The 26,037-nt window shown below is 38.5% G+C and overlaps 1 protein-coding gene across 1 annotated transcript in view; it reads right to left on the bottom strand.

The window, feature by feature from the left end:
- AKAP6 (A-kinase anchoring protein 6) overlaps nt 1–26,037 on the bottom strand; it is a 470,308-nt gene that overhangs the window by 322,870 nt on the left and 121,401 nt on the right. The window lies entirely within an intron of this gene.

Here is a 26,037-nt window from a genome sequence, read left to right as displayed (position 1 = left end):
GTAAATTGGATGATGAAAGAAGATATGGAATTTTGCTTTTAAGCTTTGCAAAGTATCAAATTCTCTGAAGGAAGCACTTTGAAAAATGACAGTGCTTTGTGCACACAAATGTACACTGGCTTGTGAAAAGGTCACGAAGGGCTTTGTTGCTTAACTTGTTCATGCAAAGATTAAATGTGTAGACAGTATCTGTGGTGCAATCACATAGAGGAGCCTTGAAAATAGTCTCATGACAAAAGAAATAAAGAATGCTCATTTCTTTTATTCTCCTTCCTATGTAGTTCCTACTGTGACGTCAGGCAGGAAAAAAAAATCTGAGCTAGTCAATCTCTCTCTCTTTCCCTTCCCTCACCCCTCCGTCCTCCTCTCTCTCTCTCTCTCTCTCTCTCTCTCTCTCTCACTCTCACACACACACACACACACACACACACACACACTCACAAGCAATATTTCTAATATTCCTTAAAAAAAAAAAAGAATAGCATTATGTATGGTCCATGAGTGTTCAAGGAATCATAGAACTGAAGAAGACCTTAGATATCATAAGATAGATTTAGAAGTGGAAGGGACCTATTTTGGAGATCTCATGAAGCAGTAGGTTATATAGTGGATAGAGTGCTGGACGCAGAGTTAGGAAGACCTTTGTTCAAATCCTACCCTCACATACTTACTGCCTTTGTGACTCTGAGCAAATAACTATCTGAAGTTATGTTTCCTTATCCATAAAATGAGGATAATAGTTAACAGCTAATTCCCAGGATTGATGGGAAGATAAAATGAGATATCAGATGTAAAACACTTTGCAAATCTTGAAGTACTACATAAATGCTAGCAATCATTATTTTATTGTTGTTATTATTATTACATAGTCCGACTCTTTCATTTTATAGGTGAAGACACTGAGGTCTGGAGACATTAAGTGATTTGTTACAAGTCATTCAGCGGCAAAGCAATGATTTCAACTCAGATCTTCTAATTCCAAATGCTGATCATTTAGTCCAACTTCCTCATTTTACAGATGAGGAAACTGACACCCAGGAAGAGATTTAGCAATAAATACATCTCTTGTGTATAAAATGCCAAGGAGCCTCTGCCACTGGCAAGCTTTGACCTTATCTATAAAATAAGGGGGTTAGAATACATAGCCTGTAAGGTCCCTTCTAACTCTAAATCTATGATCCTTTTATTCTTCCAGTTCTAACATCCTAAATGTCTACACCTCAGGTGAAAAGAACAAATTATTCAAATAGGACTAAGGAAGGAAAGGAATGGGTAATGAGTTACTAGGAAAAAAGAAGGGAAAGAACACCGTATTATGGAAAGATGAACAGCAAAAGGGGTTATGCAGGACCTATATAAATTCAACATGGTGACTGCTGACAGTTGACGAATGGATAATATTAACTATAGATAGAGTTTTTTTATTTTTAATCTCTGAAAAAATAATGGATATGATATCTCTCATTTTCCTCTATGCATTTTTGTTTTGCTTTGTTTCAGCACTGTATCATTATTTTTACACTCAAAATTGAAATATAGAGGGAAAAATCCTCATGTCAAGACAGGCTCACTTGAGAGCAATGTTACTAAGAAGTAGTATTTTCTCCTAATCTTACAGTCCTGACAGTTAAAATATAGTTAACCTTGCTTTCAGATGGAGATCTGATAGACTTTTAATTTCTGCTTTTTTAAACCATCTTCTTTTAATCAGGCAGAGCTCTGTTTTTTAAAGGAATTTCTGATGAGCCTATATGCTTAAAAATGGATGAGCAGTTTTGTAGTAGGCATTGAGCATTGTACAGTTTATTTCTAATTTACTAAGATCAAGCTTAAAAAGGGAGCTATGTACTGAAATGAGGATACTCAGAAGGGTTCTCCCATCCAAGAATTGCAGTAAGAAAACTCTTTGTTTAATCCCACAGGGATCTGCCTTTATTTTCTTTGGAAATTCTAGCAGGCATCTTAGACTGCTTGCTTTGTTTCATAATTTTGTTTGCTTGTTTGTTCTTATCTAGAAACATAAAAGCTTACCTTCCTCAAAGAACAGAGCAGGTCAAAGACATATAAATGAGAATGTGGACATATGATTTTCAATCTATCTACATATATATATATATGTATACATATGTTTCTTGATAACTTTTATTATATCACATTCTTTAAAGAAAAAAAAAAAGAAAAAGTTTTCCTTCCTCCTCTTCTCCAGACTGAACTCTCATTTGAAAGAAAGAGAAACAATTAAGCAAAAACAGTCAGATATAGTAAACACATCTGACAAAGTCTATAACGGGGTAGGGAACCTGTGGCCTTGAGGCCACATGTGACCCTCTAGGTCCTCAAGTGCAGCCCTTTGAATTCAAACTTCACAGAACAAATCCCCTTAATAAAAGAATTTGTTCTGTAAAACTTGGACTCTGTCAAAAGGCCTCACCCAAGGACCTAGAAGGCCGTATGTGACCAGGAGGCTACAGATTACCCACTCCTGGTCTACGGCCCTCTATCCTTGCAGTACCCTGTTTCTCTGGGGGTAAGAAGAGAAGAAGAACATACCATTTTTTAATGTGCATTTATCTATTACCTCTGGTCTTTAGATCATAGTCATTCTCCATTTTTGTGACAAAGAAAAATGTTTAAGTAAAAAACATCCCATATAGGAAAATACCATTCTTTGTCACATTAGCTCTTTTTCAAGAGCCAGAGATCATATAAACTCCAAAGTGAGATTTTTACATTTTTTGAGGGCAGGGACTGAACATTTATCAACATGGTATTCCTAAAGAGTTTTGCACATAGTCCTCATTCAATAAGTATTTGTTGAATTGAATTAAAAACAATCCACAGGACAGAACTTTAATGTCTCAAAATGTCATTTATTCTTTTTATTCAAAAACATATGGTGGAGTGAAATAAGCACTAGGTAAGCAATCAAAAGGTGATTCTGAGTCCCACTCTCCCACATTTAAGAGTTGCATGACCCTGGCCAAGATATTTAATCTTTCTCTAAATATCAATTTTCTCACCTGGAAAATGAAGAGATTGGACAAGATGATCTCTAAGGTTTTAGGTAGTTCTGTGATGCTGTGGACAATCAAAAAGCTTATAAACCAGTAGAAGAGATGAGAAAAATCAATGATGGTGATAGCATTTATAGAGTGCTTCAAAGTTTGCAAAGTGCCTTAGATATGTTAACTCATTTGATCCTCACAACCACCCTTTGAGGTAAGTTCTATTATTATTGTCATTTTACAGATGAGGAAACTGAGGTACAAAGAGGTTAAGTACCTTGTCAATTGTTGTACAGTTGAGTGTCTAAAGCAGGATTTGAATTCAGAGCTTCCTGAATCCAAGTTTTGGGCTCTAGCCACTGTGCCACCTAGACACTATTGTCATCTACTGACCTCCAGGTCACATTCCCTACCTTTTTCAATGATATTAATACTGGGTTCAGAGTTTTCCATTCCACTCCATCTTTTGCCTGCCCACTATAAAATTTTGAGAACTTCAGCATTCACATTGGCAGCCCCTGCATATCTGTCAACCCTTTCAAATCTGTTGACCTCTTCTATTCCACTTAAACCTAATAATAAGATGGATAAATCATAGACTTCAACATCTCTTGAAACTGCACCCTATCCAAGATCCAAGAATTATCCACCCTATCCTATCCAAGAATTAAATAACACTCTGATCCACCTATCTCTCCCACTCATACTAAACATACTCTTTTCTCTTATTATTATATTTGATCCATTTAAAACAACCCTATTCTTTCAAGTCACTAATCAATTTCCCTGATGTCTATCTCCACAGCCCAGACCTACATGTTCTGTACCATTGTTTCTACCACCTTAAAATTTCTTGCCCCCTTCACCTTCTGGCATTCTGATCTATGAATTCCCATGGCTGAATCCATCATTCTGTGTCACTATTTATGGAATGGGGCAGTTGAGCAGAACCACAGTATCTTAGAATTGGAAGGGAACTAATCCATGCTATGCTAATAGGGGCTGGACCTATGATTTAAATGACATAGGGAAATGTCGGAGGAAATTACCCTAGATGAGTATATCACCTCTAGTAATGAATGTTGGCACTTCTCTCTGCAACTCAGAGAGTCTTAGAGAGTTGCCAAGATCATTGAAAAATTAAGTGGCTTGTTCAGGGTCATATAGCCAGTATATGTCAGAGGGGGAATTCAAACCCTGGTCTTCCTGGATCTGAGGCCAGCTCTCTCTCTCCACAATGGAATCCTGCTTCTCTCTGAACAAGAATCTAGTCCCCTCACCACACAGGCCACTTTTTTCTCGATATACTCCTATCAACGTCCTTCCTAAAATATGCTATTCAGAATCAAAAAGCACACTCCACTTGTGGTCTGAGTAGGGTGGGTACAGAGGCACTGTCATCTCCCTGATTCTGAGTCGACATATTCACTAACGGAGACTGTAATATTTTAACAGTAGAGTGCCAGACCTGGAGTCAGGAAAACTCATCTTCATGAGTTCAAATCTGGCCTCAGACACTTACTAGCTCTGTGACCCTGGGCAAGTCACTTAACCCTGTTTGCCTCAGTTTCCTCACCTGTAAAACAAGCTGGAGAAGGAAATGGCAAACCACTATCTTTGCCAAGAAAACTTCAAATGGGATCACAAAGAATTGGACAATTACTCAACAACTTCTAACCATAGAAGAAAAGATATCTCTACTACTCATTGAGGTTGATCCCTCTATATGCTGATCCTATTTGCTCCCTCATCATCTAGAACAGGGGTGGGGAATCTGAGGCCTTGAGGTCACATGTGCCCTTCTAGGTCCTCAGGTGCAGCCTTTTGACCGAGTCCAGGTTTTACAGAACAAATCCTTTTATTAAGGAGATTTGGTCTGTGAAGTTTGGATTCAGTCAAAGGGCTGCACTTGAGGACCTAGAGGGCCACATGTGGCCTCGAGGCCCCAGGTTCCCCACTCCTCTTCTAGAATCTCGCTTTAGCAGTTGGCCTTTTTCCTAATTCATCTTCAGTCTCTCCATCTTCAAAAATTAGAGAATTTGACTAGATGGTCTTTTAGGTTCCTTTCAGCTCTAAATCTATGATCTTTTGACATTATCCGTTATCCTATAACTGCCTCCATCTTTGGCTCTAACGAATAATTGTCATGAGGAATTCAAAGAAATATTCAAAGACTTTTTTGAGTTGATGCCGAATGAGGAAAGCAGATCTCAAAAAAACAGTACACACAGTTATTATAACCACATAAATGACAACAACTTTAAGTGGCAGTACAACTCTGATCAAAAACATTGGACAAGATAGAAATGTACACCCAATTTTTACCAGACTACTTTCCAGTTTTCCCAATCATTTTTGCCGAATAATGAATTCTTCTCCCAAAAACTTAATTCTTTACACTTATCAAATACAAGATTACTATATTTATTTGCTGCTTTAAACTGTATTAATCTACCTTTCTATTTCTTAGCCAGTACCAGATAGATTTGGTAATTACTACCTGAAGTACTAACCTATAAAGAACACGCATGTCCTTACTTTTAAAAATGAAAAACTGCCAAAATTTAATATTGGATATATTATTGGTCACAATCACCCTTTTATGCTATTTTGCTTAGCTACTTAAACAATACAGAGTGACTGTGGTAGAATAATCCATTGTGGTGGAATCTATTATGAATAAGTTGGGGTCTCTCCTTTTCAAGGATAATATACTTTGCTGGTTTTCCTGTTATCTCTCTACCATTTATTCTCCGTCTCCTTCACTGATTCCTCAACTTCTACTTGAACAGGGAGCCCTGAGCTTCTAATTGGTAAGAAGTCATCATTTCCAGTCCCACACAGATTCCCCACACTGCTACAGGAGAATCTCCTTTCTTTTAAAGAACTGATGGAATTCCCTGAAGTTCTAATGATTTTCCTACCGTGCTCTTGAGCTCTAGTAACTCTAGCTTTTACTTCAGACCTGGCACTTCACCTCTGCCCTGAGAAAGACTGGGTATCTGATTGCCGAGACCTCATGATTTCCTGTCCAATGCAGACCCACCATGCTGCTATTCTCCAACAATTTTCATGCCATACTATGTCACTGAGAAATGATGTTTCAATCAATTGCTCAACATCCCTGTGATTTCCCAACCAACACATCCCTGCCTAACCACCACTCCCCTGTATGTTCTAGAATGTAAGCTCTTGCAGAGCGGGAATAATGTTGCTTTTTAAATCTGTATTGCAAGCACTTAGTGCCTGGAACATAGTAAGTACTTTATAAATGCTTTTTCATTCATTCATTCATTCATTCATTGAAGAGGTAAGAAATTATATAGAAGAAGAGGAGAAGGAAGAAGGAGGAGGAGGAGGAAGACAAAGAGAGAAATTAAGTAACTCAAGAGGGCAGAAAGACTCTGGTATCACAAAGGCTCAAATATTGAAGTTCCAGGGTTAGATATTATCTGTGCCCTGTAGTCTGAATGGCAGGGCTTCAGGAAATGAAAAGCACTCAACAAAACAATCCGATAATATAGGGCATGAGGCTGTCAAGTGGACAGAGATAAGGAAAGGAAGTGAAGGGATTGGAATTGTATGATCTTTCTATTTTGACTTTGTGGGATGCTATTCTGAATTATGCCTTAAGCAGTAAGAGTGAGTCTCCCTCCAGTGCTTCTGACTCCCCCAAACTTCACCAACATGACTCAGTTGCCTTCTTACTCTAGAACCTCCCTCTGTTATGCCAACCCCTTTCTCCCACTGGTGAGTTGTCTCCCAGGCCCCCATCTTAGGGAGTGTCCAGGTCAGCTTTGTTGCATTCCCCTCTAGAGTGTGAGTCTTACTCTCCAGATTTTACCACTATGCCTCAGGGCAGTTATCTCTGTTACCTCCTTCAGACTCCTTATATGTATTGTCTTCTCTAATAGGAATGTAAGCACCTCAATGGCAATGACTGCCTTCCTTGTGTGCCTATCTGAATCCCTAAGTCTGACACATAATAAGTGCTTAATAAAGGGGAAAAGAAGGAAATAAGCATTTATATAACATTTACTATGTGTCAGATGCTATGCTAAGGATCATTTGATCCTCACAACAATACTGTGAAGTAGGTACTGTTATTAACTCCATTCTAGAGTGGAAGAAACTGAGGCAAACAGAGGTTAAGTAACGTGCCTGGGTCACACAGATTGTAAATGTCTGAGACCAGATTTGAATTTGTGTCTTCCTGACTTCAGGCACAGTGCTCTAATTACCATGCCACCTGGCTGAATGAATAAAAGCACGTTGTCTTCCTACTTGCCTGCCTGCCTAAGGTAATATCCTGGGTCTGTGACATACTTCTTGTGTGATCTTGGTCAAATCACTTAATTTCTTGGGACCCAAGTTTCCTCATCTATAGAACGATGGGACTGAAGTAGATGATGCCCGAGGGCCCCATATACTATGATTGTGCAGACTGAGTGCCTTTTGTGTTTATAAAAGTTAATGCATATAATTCCTAAGGCAAAACAAAAAAAATGTAAGGGAAATGTCACCAGAGTCTGAGGATAATAAAGTCAATAGCAGAGTGGGGAAAAGAAATAGAACTATTCTTTCCTTAAGGAATTCTGCAGTGGAGGATGTTTAAAACATGCATAAGAAGCCAAAAGCAATAGCAGAGTGAGGACCAGATAACCTATACCAATGCCTGGGTCCCTAATAAGGCTCTAGAGGCAATGAATGTATAATACAAGCTCTCATTTTTGTCTCTATATCTTTAGAGCCTGAAACCATGCCTTGCCATAGGAGCTGCTTTGTATGTGTATTTCTTCTTAAATTTGTTGAACGTGTTTATCCCAGCCTTGCAAGTAAGCTCATCAAAGTCATTTTCCCACTAGAAGTTGTCAGTATGCCTTGACCTCAAGAGGAACACAGCTAACAATACTAAAGAACTCAATCTTCTCTACAACACATCACTCTGGCTACTGACTTTGCTCTAATTAGCCCAGTAGGTAGAGCACTAGACCTAAAGTCAAGAAGACCTGAATTCAAATCTAGCCTCAGACACTTTTTATGTGATTCCCAAGCAAATTGTTTAATGTAACTGTGTGCCATTGTTTCCTCAACTGAAAAATGGGGATAATAAGGGCACTAACCTCCAAAGGTTGTTTTGAGGATCAAGTAAGATAAATACTTGAAAATGTTTCACAAATCTTAAAGCATTATATAAATGCTGGCTACCAATGATGATGATGATGATGATGATGCTGATGATGATGCTTTGGGGAAAACTCTACTTCACAAAATCTTATGTAGTTTCCAGATTTTGTCATGCCTAGGAGAGGCCTCTTTCCATGTCAAGTCTTAAACCACCATTGCCTCTATCACAGAGGCCGGAGGTAACAATCCATGGAAAGAAAAGTAAAATTGAACATTGGTAGGCAGAGAATAACCTACCTCGTAGAGACTAGCATTGTTTTAAAACATAAGATGCAAAGATGGAAATGACCGTGGGATCCGTGGGATTTAGCCCTGAGAGGAACCTTGGAGAGGCTCCTGGTTTCAACACCTGCATTTCACAAATGAAGGCACTGAGACATTTACAAGATTCAGTGATTTCCCCAGAATCAGAGGCAGGAACTGAATCCAGGTGTTCCTAATGGTGTAGCCAGTGACCTATCCACTATCAAACAAGTAATTTAATCCAGTTTCCTTATTTTACAGATGTGCAAATCGAGGTTCCAAGACATTAAGTAATTGTCCTCAATTCATACAGATGGTAGACAATAAAGTCATGATTCAAATCACCATCAAATGCTCTTTTTGCCCTACTATATGTGACAGCTTTCCTGGTCTTCAGCAAATGTTTCTTCCCTGTTCTGTCTACTGTCACCCTGGCTATCTTCAGATTCTTGGCATACTGTGACTGTATTTTCCCATTTTCTCCTACGCCATTTCCTCTTGGCCTCCACAGCCTCAGATCCAATTTGACTCAGGACTACATCACTTGGGATCCACCTTCCCTTTCCGCCTGAGTGCATGGTTCTCCATAGCTATCCGCCATGCTTATAATTCATTTCCTCCTACCCCTCACGTCTGCCTCCTAGAACTCCTGGTTTCCCTCAAGACTCATTTGAAGCGCCACCTTTGGAGTAAAGCCTTTCTTAACCCTCACAACTGCTAATGCCCCTCCCCCTCCCACCCTGTCTTGTACTTGCATATATTTTGCACATATCTACATCTACCTATAGATATTGATACAAACATAGATATGAATATAGATGAGTCTGGATATATTGCATACATGTATGTATAGATGTATATAGACATAACATATAATATATATTCCACATCTATAGATATATATCTATACACACATATACATGTCATCTCCTCCAGTAAAATGTTAGCTCCTTGAAGGCAGAGGCTGTTTCACTTTTGTCTTTGTAGAATAGTGCCTGGCACACAGCAGGCATTTAATAAATGCCTGTTGATTAAGTTGACAGAAATAATAACTGTTGATCCTCCTGACTACTCAAATTATATGGATCCTGTCCTAGACAATATGAATATCCTTCATTACATAATATCTCATTCTTCCCTCACCTTTTTAAAATTTTCTTCACATACACTTTTCTCCTTTGACCTTTTACTTCATTCTATTCCTCATTTTCTCATTCTTTCTCTTTGTTTTTTCCTTCCTTGTCCACTCCAATTTAAATATATTTTTCTATCATCTCAGCTTCTACCCCTCTATATCCCTTCTATTTCTTCTCAGTTTTGTCCTCTCTCTTTCCTTCACCTTCTGTTGAAGGTTACCCCACCCCGACTTGATGGCTAATTAATCACAGTCTGTAGGCAAGATTGTCTATGGCTCCAAAGATGGGGGCTGGCTCTTTTACGTTGAAATGGAGAGTTGAAAATATTATTACAGCCATATGTTTATGGTAGCCCTGAATATTTTCCTGATTAGCAAGTTCTCCTTATAAATCAACACTAAATTTTAAATAACTGGAAAATTGATGCAAATAAGTAGAGGGAAATTGTTGTAGAATGTGAAGGTCATTAAAAGAGATTAGCATCCCATTTGCAGATTTAATGGCACCAAGTGCACAAGAAAGCTATGGCCAGTTTTTAATCTGTAAAAGAAAAAAAATTGCCTGTACCTGACCAGGAGAAAAGTAAGGACTTCGATCTTGGTCTTTCCACATGTCAAATGGCAGTTAATAGAGTTTTCTTCCTGATTCTAACTATTCCCAAAGGAAGTGACCCCTTGAAGGGGGGAAAGGAAGCTGAAGCAGAAGAGGAAAGAGTGGGACTTAATGTGGAGATTAACTAGCATTGGTCAGGTGAACAGATGATTGGTGACCTGGTACAGGAGAGAAATTGACTCTTTTCAAAAGAGCCACTCTTTTCCATGAGGTCTACAAAAGTAAGCTGTAAAATTGTATTCCCTTTGTGAGAAACTAGGTTGCATAGTGGATAAAACACTGGCTTTGGAGTCAGGAGGACCAGAGTTCAAATTTGGCCTCAGACATTTGACACTTACTAGCTATGTGACCTTGGGCAAGTCACTTAACCCTGACTGCCTCACCCTCCAAAACAAAATAGTATTCCCCTCCCTGGCTTTTTGGCATGTTCTCTCCTTGGACTCACAGTCTGAAGAGGGATTCCTTTATCTATCACAGAAAGGGAAAATGGCAATTTTCAGAAGCACACGACATGCTTAAGATAAGTTCCTGGGCATCCAATTCCTGGTTGTTTCCTCTTCTAAGCACAAATCAGACCAAAAATCCCAAGAATTGATATCCTCAGCTTTGGAGGTTACCAGATTATTATTCCCACTTATGAGAGATTCAACATTCTTAAGTTCAAAGGTTCAGGCACCAGATGCAGAGGGAGAAGAGGATCTCAACAGCGATCCTTGGAGACAAACAAAAAACACCTAAGTAGCCTCAAAATCTGGAGAGCTGGAGCCACACCATGGGACAACAAGCTACCCTTCTCTCTACCACTGTCATGACTTGCTCTGATATTTCAGGTTGGAGGTAAATGGGGAAAGTTTGTTCAACAGCCTAAAAAAGTGTTATCACCTTCCAGGAAGAGTCTAGAGTGCTTTTTGTTTCATTATTTGTTCATGGGATCCCATGGGTCCTTTGTATCTCATGCGTTTTCTGCTGAGGATGAAATAAAGGCTGTCTCATACCCACTACCCATATGGTATATTCAGTAACTTTGTGGGAGTTAGGAACCCTGTTACTGACTTTGGAGGAAATCTAGACTTGAGTCATATGTAAATTTATTTTGGAAATTTCCCCAGAATAAAACTCTGAGGTGGAGATAAGAGTCAATGAAGAAAAATGACTCCTAGGTTAGTACCCAGTGTATGTTAACCCAAAGTCCATTGGGAATTCCTGGACCATGGGCACTGCGTGTACCTAACCATTGACACAAATCCTTCTTCTCCTCCTTTTTACTTATTTTCCATTTTTCTACATATTTCCTCTTTTTCTAGAAATTATGTGGCAAAATTCTCTTTTAACCCTAAACCAAAAGCAACATCTTCTCCATCCAGCCCCCTAGCCTTATAAATATTGGTCGGCTTCACAAGCAAGTACCAGATAGCATCTTATGAAACCCTCTGTGGTTAAACACTCAGTAAAGCCTGATAAGGAGCATGGCCAAGACTTAGATCAAATCTATAGTTCAAGGTGGCCGCAAAAATATTCTGGAGATTGAATAATAAACCAGCAACCAAGAGCTTGAGGATTTTTTTTTTTTTTAGGTCTTAACCACTTACAAGGCAAGTCCTCAGGCTTTCTGTGTGCCAGTTTCTTGAAGCATAAAATAGAGATAATATGAACCACTCCCAGAATTCTAAAGCAAATAATGAAAGAAACTGGGAAGGAGATGAAATGCTCTAAAAATAGAATAGTGTGCCCCAATTAAGTTCAAAAGGTCCTGATCCTAGAGTTAGCTCACCTATACAAGGTTACATGTTCATTTTGAAGGACTCAAGATAGTCCTTTCTCCTTTTTTTGGACCTGATCAGTGATTTCACTGGTGTAGGGAATGCTGCCAATGCAATAGTCTAAAACTTCAAGTCTTAGAGAGTTGCCTAGACACTGAGCAATCTGTCTGGTCACACAGACAGTATGTGACCAAGGGAAGGCTTGAACGCAGCTCTTCTTGACTTCATCATTCCCTGTACAACACTTGAGAAGTTTCTAGGTATCTTTGCTTATGGCTGGAATGCCCTCTACTCCTCACAGTGTTACTACCCCTTTACTTCCTATCTATCCTGGGCCTGGAGTTAGGAAGACTCATCTCTCTGAGTTCAAATCTGGCCTAAGACACTTACTAGCTGTGTGACCTTGGGCAAGCCATTTAAGCCTGTTTGCCTCAGTTTCCTCATTTGTAAAATGAGCTGGAGAAGGAAATGGCAAACTACTCCAGTACAAAGAATCAGACACGACTCCAAACAAAACAAAACAAAACAAAACTGAACATCCAGCCAAATATAGTAGCAGAGCTCTGTAATCCTACCTACTGTGAAGGCTTCCTGAGCTCAGGAATTTTTAGCTGCAGTGGCCTATGCCAATCAGCTGTCTGCACCAAGTTCAGCATTAATGCAGTTAGCCCCCAGGACTGAAAGGCCATCAAGCTGGGATGAACTGGCCCAGGTCAGAAATAAAGTGGGTCAGAGATTCCACGCCACTCAGTAATGGGATCAGTTTTATGAAAAGCCCTTGGACTTTCTGCCTCGATGAGATAGAGAGACTCATTCTTAAATAAATAAATAAATCCAAAAAATACATACATAAATATACAAACAAATGAATGAATAATGGATAGAGATAGATAGATGATGGATAGATAGATAGATAGATAGATAGATAGATAGATAGATAGACAGACAGATAGATGAAGAATAAATCCTACAGAGCCTTCATGCTTCATCTGAAATGATACCTCCTCTAGGAAGTATTTCTTGATGTCCTAGAAAGAAATTATCTTTCCTTTCTCATTACTTTCATAGCATTTCATTGGCACTCCTTTTAACCATACATTTTTAATCATAGCTATTTGCAAATGTACCATATGTCCCCAACTAGACTATAAGCTTCAACCAAGCAGAAATTAGGTGTCATTCATCTCAGTATCTACCTCAAGGCCTAACATAGTATATGATACTATTCAGTAAATCAAGATCTCAGAGTTGGAAGCAATCTTGGGGCTACTTAATTCAGCCTGCACCGAAACATGAATCCCTTCTACAATATCTACAAAAGTGTTCATTCAGTGTTTTCTGAAGACCCTCCTCTAAGGGGAACAGGAGTGGAAATAATCTTGCAAGGTCATCTATTTCACTTTGGGACCAATCTAATTCTGAGGATGGATTTCCTTACATCAAGCCAAAATCTCAATCTCAATCTCTCAATCTCAATCTCAATCTCAATCTCAATCTCAATCTCAATCTCAATCTCAATCTCAATCTCAATCTCAATCTCAATCTCAATCTCAATCTCAATCTTAATCTCAATCTCAATCTCTCTCTCTCTCATTTTGGCCTATTACTACTAGTTCTCTCCAATGAAGCAGGACAAGTCTTCCACGTGACGTGGAGACAACTATCATGATCCTCTTTCCCTACCCCATATCCCCGGTCTTCTCTTCTCAAGGCTATACATCCTCTATTTCATCAACCCATCCTCATATGAAATAGTTTCCAGTCTTCTCAAAACCCTGGTCTTTCTTTTCTACATATATGTCCTTCCTAAAGTGTGGCAGCCAGGATTTGGTACAATATTCCAGATATGGCCTGACCTGATGAAATCTAGATATGTTGTGTCTATCACAAAGGTGTCAAATTTAAGGCCTAGAGACCTCCCAGGTACAGAACACAGACTGAATCAGATTAAAATGTAATTGAGTAATGTTTAACAAAAGAAATAAAGATACAATACAACATAGGTATTGTTAATTTGTTGTTTTCTAAGTAAATATGCTACACAAAGAGATCAATTTCTATGTGAGTTTGATAGAATTGGTCTATAGCATTGCCCTGATCCATCAGTCCCATTACTCAGTCCAAAACAGGAAATGAGGTCAGACTGGAAAGATGTAATCTTCATGAGACCATGTTGGATTTTAGGAGTTCTCTACTTCCCTTTCTAAAGTTCAAAAACTATCCTTTAATAACATATTCTAGAACTTTGCCAGGAATACATGTCAAGCTTACTGGCCTTTAGTCTACAGATTCTAGCCTCTTTCTCTCTCCAGCCCTGTAGCACCTTTCTAGGATCTTTCAAAGAATAACTAGTAATGGGTAGGACTAACCTAGCAATCATGACTTTCTTACAGTTTTAACTTCTATCGAAATGTCTTGTTTAGACATATATGAGAAAGTAAATATTTCAGTCTTGTTTAATTCAGCTATACATGCATATGGTAAATGCATCCTCAGTTTTATACACACATGCACATATATACATACACAGAGTGAAAGAGTGAATGGGAGAAAAGGAGGGAGGGGGACAGAGAGAGAGATCCTCATTTACTCACTTATCTAGATGCTGAGACACACCCAGTCACTGAAGGTCTCAAGTTTGTCTGGTGACTTCCAGTTCCTATCAGAATACTGCACTAGGAATCCTGAGCAGCAAGGGAGACCATTTATGACCTATTTATTTTCTTCTTTCATGCTCTGACCATCCAGGTCCATCAAATAAAATTTACCAGGAGCAACACAGCTAACAATTCTGCTTAGGGGGCGTTCATACAGAAAAGGTACCTTGAGGTGAAAAAAGCTTTAGGTATCATCTGGTCCACTCCATCATGAATGTATAGATGTATGCATGCATGCATTCTATGTATGTATGCACATGTATACGTATATGTCTATGTATGCGTAGATAAATGTATGTGCAAGTATGTAGGTATATGTAGGTATGTGTATAGACATATACGTATATAAGACACACATAGATTGTGTGCGTGTATAGGTGTATATGTATATATAAATACACATAGGCCTATCGTATGTTACATAAATATATATTGATGTTTGTGCAGAAAAATAGATATATAGATAGATACATATGAGAAAACAGTGTAAGAAGTAGAATAATATATCACTGAAAAAGGAAATGGGTAAGTCATGTAACAAGCATAAAAGACAGGCAGTCCAGGGGGTCTCAACTGGCACGTTAATTATGTGCCTGAAATACTGAATGAGAACTGAAAAGGCATACCTTCTCACTTCTTCTGTCTTTGATTTGGCATTCCAGCACCTGCTGTAGGACCCTGGGATCAGGATGGGTAAGAGTTCTCCTTATCTGCCTAGACCCACACCCAATACACTGCTGTCTAGTTTTCTTCATTCCATATATCTAGACATATTCTAGCCATGCTTCCTTATAACCTACCCCATCCTCTTCCACTTTCAGCTCCAAAAATACTAATCAAATCAACACTTCCATTTCTGTGAATGATATATCAATCAACTCCTCTATGGCTCCATCCCTGTGACATTCCAGACTAAAAATACTCCTACATGAACATTACTCCCCTATATGTGTTGTGTTCTCCTGTTAGAATGTAAGCTTCTTGAGGGCAGAGACCATCTTACTTTTTATATTTGGATTCCCCGCACTCAGGATAATGCTGATACACTGTAAGCCTTTAATATTCTGTGTGTATGTGTGTGTGTGTGTGTGTGTGTCTCCCTCTCTCTCTCTTTTGCTCTCTCTCCCTCTCTGTCTCCTATTCTTTCTCCTTCCCTCTTATTTTCTTTTTTATCCTTTCCCTTTCTTTGCTTCTTTTCATCTTGCTTCCTTTCTCCCTTCTTTCCAGTCACGTATTTTGGGAGTATCTATCATGGAGGGCTTAAGGGAAGAGACAGATAGATAGTAAGAGACACTGACCTCAGTCAGTATCCTGCCTCTGAAATACCGACTTTGTTACCCCAGGCAAGTCACTCAGGCACAAGTCACTTAACTGCTCAATGCCTCAAGCAACCCGCTAGTATTGTAAATTGCAGAAAAGTTGTAGAGGATGTCTTCTCATCAGTACTTCCCTACACCAATAAAACCATTGGTTGAAGCCAGATTAAAAAAAAAACAAAAACACAGATAGCCATCCATGGCTTAGAGAACGAAGCATAGGGACTGGAGTTGGGAAGATTTATGTTCCAATACTGTTTCTGAAATTTGGTAGCTTTTCAGTAAGGAGTACATATCTCTGAGAAAAGAACTAGACTTGGGGAAGTTAGGTTTGAGCAAGGACTTAGCCTCGGAGAATGTATTTTCCGTCTAGAGACTTTTTTCAGAGAGCAGCAAAGGGGAAGATGTTCCCTTCCCCAAATGTCATCTTGCAGCCCTGGAAAATCACAACCTTTCAGAGCCTCACACAACTTCCTATGCCTTTTCTACTAAATCACAGAAATATTTCAATGAGTTGAATGTGATGAAATCATAGGTCCTGCATTCCAAATCTGTGCAATGATAAAAGTGGACAGGCTATGAAGACAAAGAAGGATAGGGCTTAAACTGGTGGTTTCATCAAAATATCAAAATATGAGGAGACAGAATATCAGAGAAGTTAAGTGACTTGTTCATTCATATTATATGGCTTATTCTTATTAGAGCTGAGATACACTCAGAACTTTTGACTTCCAGGCCACATCATTTTTCTATCTGAAAAAAAAAATCCTGGAATTCTATTGTCTAAAGATGACATAGAATTCACTAATACACTAAGCATTATATTAATTGTACTAAGCAAGTTAATTCCTCTTTTAGCTTTCATTCATCATAGAAGACTTTGTTCTTAAATGCATTTTATTTTCAAAGTACTGTGAAGACAAAGGTGCTATTGACTCTATTATAATCTTTATCAAACAAAAATGATGATGTATCATAGTTTTTCCATATCAATAAACAAAATAATCTTTTGTTATCAGCTTGCTTTGTTGCAAATGATATTTATAGAAATGAAAAGAGACTAGAATCATTTCTGTGTGAAACATACAGGATCCTAATTCCCTCTAACCTACATGCAGTAATGAGATCCAGCCTCAAGATGGCGGTAAATTACCATTTCTATCAGGCTTTGGTTTGCTAGAAGCCTCTGTATTGTGTTTGCCCCAAGGACTCAAAACTTCTCTCTGTATTAAGGAGGAAAATATTTGCTTTAGGGTAATGAAAGCTCTTATTGAATAACCTTGAGCAATGTTCTTGGCATGAATAAGAAATACCATTCCAACAAATTAACTGGAAATTCGAATTCAGATTTTTTTCATTCTATAAGATAGGTTATTGGCATCAAAAGAGACCTTTGTAATTTTATATAAAGGCCACGTCTCTGTTGATTTAGAATCTTTCAACTGTGATCTTGGTCACAGTCTTCATACACATGATGACCTTTATCTTTTCCCTATTAATTTTTTAAATGTCTTAATTCCTCTCATTTGTCCTCCTGGCAGAGTTTATAATTAATAATAATGATAATAGTAGATAGAATGTATGTAGTAGTTTAAGGTTTTGACCCTCACAGTAACACAGTGTAATACTAATACTATTATTATCCTCATTTTTTTTTTTTAGGCAATTGGGGTTAAGTGCCCAGGGTCACACAGCTGGTAAGTTTCAACTGTTTGGTCTGAGGCCAGATTTGAACTCAGGTCCTCCTGACTTCAGGGCAGGTGCTCTATCCACTGCACCACCTAGCTGCTCCTATTATCCTCATTTTACAGATGGGGAAACTGAGGTTAAGAGAGGTTCAGTGATTTGACCAAGGTAATACAGCTAGTAACTACAAGAGTTGAGATTTGAACTCTGGTCTTCCTGATTCCAAGTCCAACACTCAATTCACTGCCTGTTGGTCATAAAACACTTATTAAGCAACGAGTACATGTATTTCAAGTCCTGTGCTAAACTCTAGGTATATCAAGAAAGGTAAAATATAGTCCTTGTTTTCAAGTCAATTTACAATTTAACAGGGAAAACAACATGCACATAACTACGTATCAATTAGCTATATACAGAATAAATTGGAAAGAATCAACAGAGGAAAGACGCTAGAATTGAGGGATCGGGAAATCCCTTCTGGAAAAGGTAGGATTTTAGCTGGGATTTGAAGGAAAGTCAGGCATGGAGAACAGACAAGGGAAGTGTCTGGAATCAGGAGATGGAATTGCTTGTGTGAGGACTGACAAAGGGGTCACTGTCACTACATCACAGAGCATGTGGTGGTGTGTAAGGTGTAAGAAGATTAAAAAAGTGTGGGAGGGTGTGGGAAGGGAAGGAGAAGGGTATGAAGGGCTTTCAATGCCAAAAGAGGATTTTCTATTTGATCCTAGTCATTAATTTATCGAATAGAGAGGTGAGATGATCATAGTCATGCTTTAGGAAGACCTTCACAGCTGAGTTGAAGATGGACAAGAATAGAGACAGACTTGTGGCAGATAGATCAACCAGCAAGCTATTGCAATAGTCCAGGCATGAGGTGATGAGAGTGTGGTAGTGTCAGAGGAGAGAAGATCTATGCAACAGATGTCACAGAGGTAAAACTGATAACTCTTGGCATCAAATTGGATATGGGGGGCGGTGAGAGAGTAAAAAATTAAAAAAAAAAGACATAGGTTATCAGCCTGGTGGACAGGGAAAATAGTGGTGTCCTTGACAGTAACAGGAAAATTTAGAAGGGGAGAGTTCAGAGGCGGGAGAGGGAGAAAAATAATGAGTTTGGTTTTGGACATTTTGAGTCTAAGACTTCTACAGGGCATCCATTTTGAAATGTCCAATAGGCCGCTGAAAATGCAAAATTAGAGGTCAGCAAAGTGGTTAGGGTTAGATAAGTAGATTTGGGAATCATCAGCATAGAAATGATAATTGAATCCATGGACGCTGATGATATCACCAAGGGACATAATATAGAGGGATAAGAGAAGAGGACCCAGGACAGAGCTTTGCAGGATACCCGCGGTTAGTAGGCATGAACTGGAGGAAGATGTAGTAAAGAAGACTGAAACGGGAGTGGTCTATCAGATAGGTAGGAGAAAAGGGAGAGAATGGTGCCACCTAGTGGCCTAAGTTATTTTCTACAGGCCCCCGGTTCCAAACCTCAAGCTTGAAAGCTCAGCCATCTCTGGTTCTTCCCCTCCCTTGACCTTCCCATCTAATCAATCACCACCTTTGTCTAGTCTTCCTTTATGTTTTCTCCTGCATCTGTCTCTTTGTTCTTACTCCCACTGCCAGCAGGTTACTTCAAGCCTTTTTGTTCCCAACTTAGAACTAATACAACAGCTTTCTAATTGTTCTCCTTGCCTCCAATCCATCTCCTGAGGCCCCCTTTGTATGTGTTGGTCAGAATTTGTGATTTTATTGGTGTGCGCTGAGGCAGATTCATCACACCAGTTGTCCCTAACTTGAAATCTCAGAGAGCTGCCTGAGTTCACTGAGAGATTGAGACCATGGTCACAGAGACAGAATTTAAACCAAAATCTTCTTGTTTGGCTCCACTATGCCCCATGGCTTCATCTCTTAATTGTACTAATTGTTCACCTTTGTGTACAGGGCAAAATTCGAAGTCACTCATTTCTTCATTCAACAAACATGTATAAACACATGCAGGGTACTACACTGGCAACCCATTCAACAGGCATTCACATTCCTACAAAATTTTCACGAATTTTATAAACACCAGCTGTTGATGAATAATAATAACAACAGCAACAGTAGTGATGGCTAGTATTTTTATAGTTCATATTATGTGTCAAGCACTGTGCTAAGCACTTTGCAAATATTAATTCATTTGATTATTCCTATCACTATTGTTGTTGGTAGACATCATTGTTAAGTGGATTGAGAGCCAGGCTTGAAACCAAGAAGACCTGGGTCTAAATCCCATTTCTGACACATATTTCCTGTGTGATGTTGGACTGATCACTTAACTTCTCAGTGCTCTCGGTCGGTGGTATCAAACTCAAATAGAAATGGATCCATGGGGCAGCACACTGACTTAGAAAAACACAAATTAACATTATCTAGTTTTATCATTTTTTTTTTTTTTTTTGGTAAACGTTTGACAATTGATTAATCTGATTCTAGTTGCACTTGGGAGTGTTTCCCCCATCTGCTATACCTCTGGTTTTGGCAACTCTTTAAAACTACAAGCAGAGGGGCAGCTAGGTGGCGCAGTGGATAGAGCACTGGCCCTGAAGTCAGGAGGACCCGAGTTCAAATTCGACCTCGGACCAAACACTTGACACTTACTAGCTGTGTGACCCTGGGCAAGTCACTTAACCCCAATTGCCTAAAAACAAAAACAAAACAAAAACAAAGCAAAAAAAAAAAACTACAAGTGGAGAAGGTGCTGGCCTGCATTGGTAGAGGGAGTTTTCTCACCTGTACTCTCACTAAAGCAATAAAATCACAGGTCCAGTCTTTATCCCCCATTGTTATTATGAGTTGTTGTTATGTGATCTCAATCTATCTTTCAAACATTTTCTCCAACTATTCCCTTCAGGAAATGTTTGTTCACATTGATCATAGAATCATAGACTGAGTTTTAAGGGACCTTAAAGACCATAAAATTCAACCCTCTCATTTAACAAATGAGGAAAATGAGGCACAGAGAAGTTAAGTGACTTGCCCTGGATTACTCAACTTGCAAGTCTCTGAGGTAAAATTTGAACCCAGGTCTTCTGGACTCCAAGCCCACCATATCATGCTTCCTCTAGTGGTGAGAGACAGAGACAGAAGAAAGAGGAGGAGGAGATCAGAATGTTAGAGAACAATTCTTTGTCTTTTAAAAAAAAAATTATCCAAATTCTCTCAAGATGGTCTGCCTACAACTTTAAAAGGCAAAAATCACTGTGACATCCCATTCTGTGAGAAAAATAGGTCAGTCCAAAGTCAGAAATGGGCCACCTGAAACATAAGAGGAAAAATTCTAGAAAAAGATAATCAAGAAAGCATTTTTCTTAACAGCTGACGCTACTGGAGTGGTTAAAACAAGACAAAAAGAGGAAAATATAAATATGTCTGGTATGAATAAGCTTTCTTTGCTGCAAAACTTAGATGTCAAGTTTTCAACTAATCCTGGGGATTGATGAAGGGTGGAGTTGGGTGAGAGTTTTGGAGTCCTGGTGCCAGAATCTTTTGGGGACTGCCTGTAGATGGAGGTAAGGGGTGGGGAGAGAGAGGGAGGGGGATAAAGAGAGATAAAAGAGAGAGACAGAGGGAGGGAGAAGGAGGGGGGAAGGGAAAGGAGAGCATGGGGAAAGAGGGAGAAAGAGGGAGACAGGGAGAGAGAGAGAAGGGGGGAGGCTTGCCTACCTATGAACTTCGGGGAATTTCCCAGTGGGTAATATTGAGAACTGTCTCTTGGTTAAGCTGATATCTCCTCTTACTCTTATCTACAGCATTCACTTACATTGCACACTGTCTGGGATATTGTAATCCTTATAACTCCTCTGATTTCTGTTCACTATTTGCTTGGACAAACGGGTTAACTTGCCCTTCACTATTTGCAATAGCCTATGTGTAACTAGAATTTAATGACAAGGAATCAAACTGGGGAGTGTAAGCTCAGGCTAAGCCCTCCCTCTTAAGAGGGACCAGGGAAGTGGATTTTGTTTGGAATCTATGGCACCCTTAGACTACATTTAGGGAAAGGTAGGTATAATTTTAGTCTAGTTTTCTCTTGGAGACCAGAGCAAAGAGTATTTAACATGACAGTACCCAGGGGCTTGCCTGCCCCTAACCTTTAGCTATCTTGCTAGTTTCCCTCCTTTTCTCCAGTTCTCATGTCCTACTTATCAATAACTCACACAAGCTGCATTTAGACAACTCATGTTGACATGCATATCTTTCATGGGCATACATCTTACACTTTAAAAAATATGAATTGCATTAAAATTTTTTTGTTTTGGACCGTAATTTCAGCTACATGAAAAACAACAGGCATTAGAACTCCTTCAACAGTGGAAAAAACTTGCTGAATTCATCTAAAACCTAAGAGTCTTAGATAGTTGCCTGGGGCACTGAGAGTTTATATAACTAGTCCAAGGTTACACAACCAGTATGCCTAAAGCCAGATTATGAACCCAGGTCTCCTGACTCTATGGTTACCAGCCATCCACTAAGCCACATTGCCTCTTCAAGATGCTAAGAGAAACTTAAACACTGCTCGTGGGGCAGGCTAAATTTCAAAGCCTACAGCATTCAAGGCAGTGCGGTAAGAAATTAATTCAGTATGATGTGAGCAAGTTTAGTATAAATAGCATGACATCTGAACAAATATGTTATAAATATCAGTCAAGATAGAGAAACTAGTCCTAAAGTCCTGACAAATATAAAAGGGCTCCAGACCCCTGGCCAAAGAACAGTGTCCAGAAAAAGACTGTTGTTAATTAATCAATTCAGTGACACTGGATACATTCCTGTCTGAATACCATGCCAAAATAACCCCAGGGCAAACGATCCTCTACTTAAAACTATCCACTTGGTGTTAGAAAGTGATGGATGCCCAAGCATAAATATTACCCTTATTCTCCTCTAGGCAGTCAAACCTACTACAATAAAATCAGAACTTGACTTAACCAAAAATTTACTTTTTTCAGGCTATAAAGGAAAGGCATTCTCCTGAGCATTTGTATCACTGAAACGGAAATAACTGATGTGCATGGGCGGTATTTAGTTGGCCTTAAGGAAGTTTTAAATCTGGTCAGAGACTTACTTAGGATAAAAATGTCACCAGCAGCTGACTCCCTGACTTATACCCGAGATGCTGTAATCTGGCATTTATAAAGATATTTAGAATTCTACTAAAAGGAATGCCAATTTTTTTCCCTTTTTGATTGTTAGTTGGATACCAACATGTATGAGTTAACAAGGCATATTCTCTCCGGGATGTGTTTTTAGATTTTAGCATGACTAGAAAATATCTGTTATGAGGAAGCCGGACGATAAGATGTCCAAAAGGATGTTTTCTTCTAATGCTACCCTAACATACTGAAGTAAAAGGTGATGTTTATAGTTCTCTTTACCTGTATGATTTCATGATAAGCGGGTCTTCAGCAAAGTGAGATATCATCTGGAAAAAACTAGGACCTTTTTTTTTTTAAATGGGACTTGAAAGTATCCCATTTGAAACTTGGAGATTGTTATTGCTATTTAAATATTCAGTGTGTTATAAAATTCCATTTTTGAAAGAAAAAAAAGCTTAGAAAATGGTGTGAATTTCATCTCCTGGCTCCTCTGTTGAGAAAATAAATCTAGTCTTTAAAAAGAAAAGATATAAAAACAATTTCCTGGAATATTTTTTTAAAGGCAACCTTCTTTAATGACCCCAGCCCACAAAGATATCATTCTTCTCAGTGTTTGTCTGTATCATTTACTTGGCGCTTATTCAAACTCATTAAAACATTCAAAAATCAATTACTAAGCACCTACTAGGTACAAGGTATTGTGCTAAATGCCAAAGATACAAAGATGAAGTTGGATACAATCCAACTCATAAAGAACTTTTAAATATAGCTTTGTGGGATAATTTTACTTTTGAGGTCTATATGGCATTCCTCCTACCTTGACTAGAAGCCCCATAAGGGCAGGGACCATGTATCACAGTTCTTCGTATCTGTTCCAGTGTTTCATACAAGTCATCACTCAATATATGTACATTAATTTCCCATATTCTCTAAGGAGGTACATTTTGTAATCACTCACCTGTTAAGCTGGCACCCCGATTACTTTTGCTAAATGGATTTTTGCCAAGCTACGTAATTCACTCCTTTTGTGCAATGATAGAACTCCTGTAGACTGTTCACTAATTTAATAGCATTTTACTGATTTTTAGAAAGTGTTAAATATCCATCAAAAATGCCTATTTAGTGGAAGTATGACTTAACTAATCAACTCTAAATAAATTCTCTTGCTTTTTTTCAGGCCAAAGAAAATCTAAATCTATCTGAGGGTACAAAGGCCTGAGATTCCATGAGTACATTCCATGTGCTATTACCAGTGGATTAATTTCAGGACTCCTTTGATTCATTTACTACAATTTATTTTCAGATTTAAGAAAACTGTGGAGGAGAGGACAGACTCTTGGCATGCTTAACCTATCTGCAGAACAAGATCTGTGCAAGAAGATATCAACAACTGAAAAATGTACAACTCACCTGGTTAGTCATTAGATTGGTCCATTACCAACCCATTGATAACACCAATAGTTATGGTAGTGGAGGAGCTGGTTAGTTAAATATGGATATACGGCCTCTTTAAAATGAGACATTGAAAACTGACCAACAGATTTTTAAAAATAGAATCATTTAAAGAAAAAAACAGGAACCTAATCTAAGAGTTTCAAAAACCTTGATGGATGATGAAAGAAAGAGGAGTTAGCAGAGACCTATCTATTAAGCATTGAAGAATGCTGGATACTCCCTTTTCTCTAGGTTTTAGTGATATTGTTCTCTCCAGCTTCTCCTCTTTCTTAATCTATTCTGCTGGGTATTTCTCCATATCACATCTATCGAATATAGGTATCCCCTAAGGCTCTGTCCTGGACCCTCTTCTCTTCTTCCTCCATATTATCTCACTTGGTGATCTCAGCTCTCATGGTTTCAATGATTATCTCTATGCAGAGATTAAAAAAAAAGGTGGTATAGCAAGTATCAACAACTATCAGTGCCTCCACTTCCTCTCCTCTCACAGTCTTCTAAATCCTCTGCTATCTGTTTTCCAATCTGAAAAAGTTGGAAATATATTGAAATTATATAAGACATGTATGAAATTAACTTCACAGCCACCCTAACTGAGGCAAGTAGGCATAGTAAAACGAGGTAAAAGATCTGGGTTCTAGGCCCACCTCTGTCACTTAGCAGCCATGGGGTCTTGGGCAAGACTTTTTACCTTTCCAAGGCTCTATTTCTTCATCTGTAAAACATGGAAGTAAAAATATCCTTCTTACCACCTCACTGGATTACAAATGAGAATTATCAAATGATATATAACGTAGGTACATAAAAGCACTTTGGGAATTGCAGAGACCTAAAACCAATATAAGGTATCTTTATCAACCTGTGTTAGCAGCTCTGAATTCTTATAGGAATATAGGAAAGATCTTTGACTTCATTAGGGAGAGGAATTCCAAGTATGATAATTTTTTCTACCAACTCCATAGATCACAATTCACCTATGAGTTTTACTTTTTATTGTCTATTTAAGTAGATAAATCCTAGGCCTGAATCATGTAAGAGTTAAATGAGTTTCCCAGGTCACGCAACTAGTAAGTATCAGAGGTGGGATGCGAACCAGGTCTTCTGAACGCCAAGCCCAACACACTGTCTACCGGACCATGTTGTGATCAGCAAATTAATTAGAAATACTTTTGGATAACACTCTATTTAAGCAAAGACCATGACAACTACAATAGTAACCAATCTTTGGAGGACAAGACTATTTATTCTCAAAAGACCAAAGTCATATTATACTGTATCCATATTAGAAACTATGTCTTGAGAATTCTGATTGCCCGCACTTGGAGGAATGAGAACTATATGGAAATGGAGTTTTTGCCAGTTTTGATTTAATGACACCAACATCTCATTCTTAGAGCAAATTTATACAACAGAGTTGGCATTCCCATGTTCCAGTGATGTATGCATGATGCAAGACATGTCTAGAATGTAAACTTCTTGAGGGCAATCACCCTTTTGTTTTCTATCTTGGTGTTCCTAGCACCTAGCACAGACTCGTGCACATAGTAGGTGCTTTAGAAAGTGTGAGTTATTGCATTAAATTGGATTATAATGATTGTTAGCCAACAATAAAATGATATAGAAAGATTAAAAGGAGGCATATCCCAGTGAATTAAATTGAACGTTATTGTTTCTATCTAATACAGAAGTATCTGTTCTGGGATGAGATAAGCAGATCAAGTTTAAAAGGATTGAGAGGAAAAAAAGAATGATTTCATTCTGTTATAGCTGAGATATTGGCAAATTCAATTAATTAAGCTCATAAACTATTCACTACCTAATGTATTCTTTATTTTGTAC

This window comes from Vombatus ursinus, unplaced genomic scaffold, assembly GCF_900497805.2.
Source record: "Vombatus ursinus unplaced genomic scaffold, bare-nosed wombat genome assembly UNPS02014794.1, whole genome shotgun sequence".
Lineage (NCBI taxonomy): Eukaryota > Metazoa > Chordata > Mammalia > Diprotodontia > Vombatidae > Vombatus > Vombatus ursinus.
This window is presented reverse-complemented; position numbering and strand designations above follow the sequence as displayed.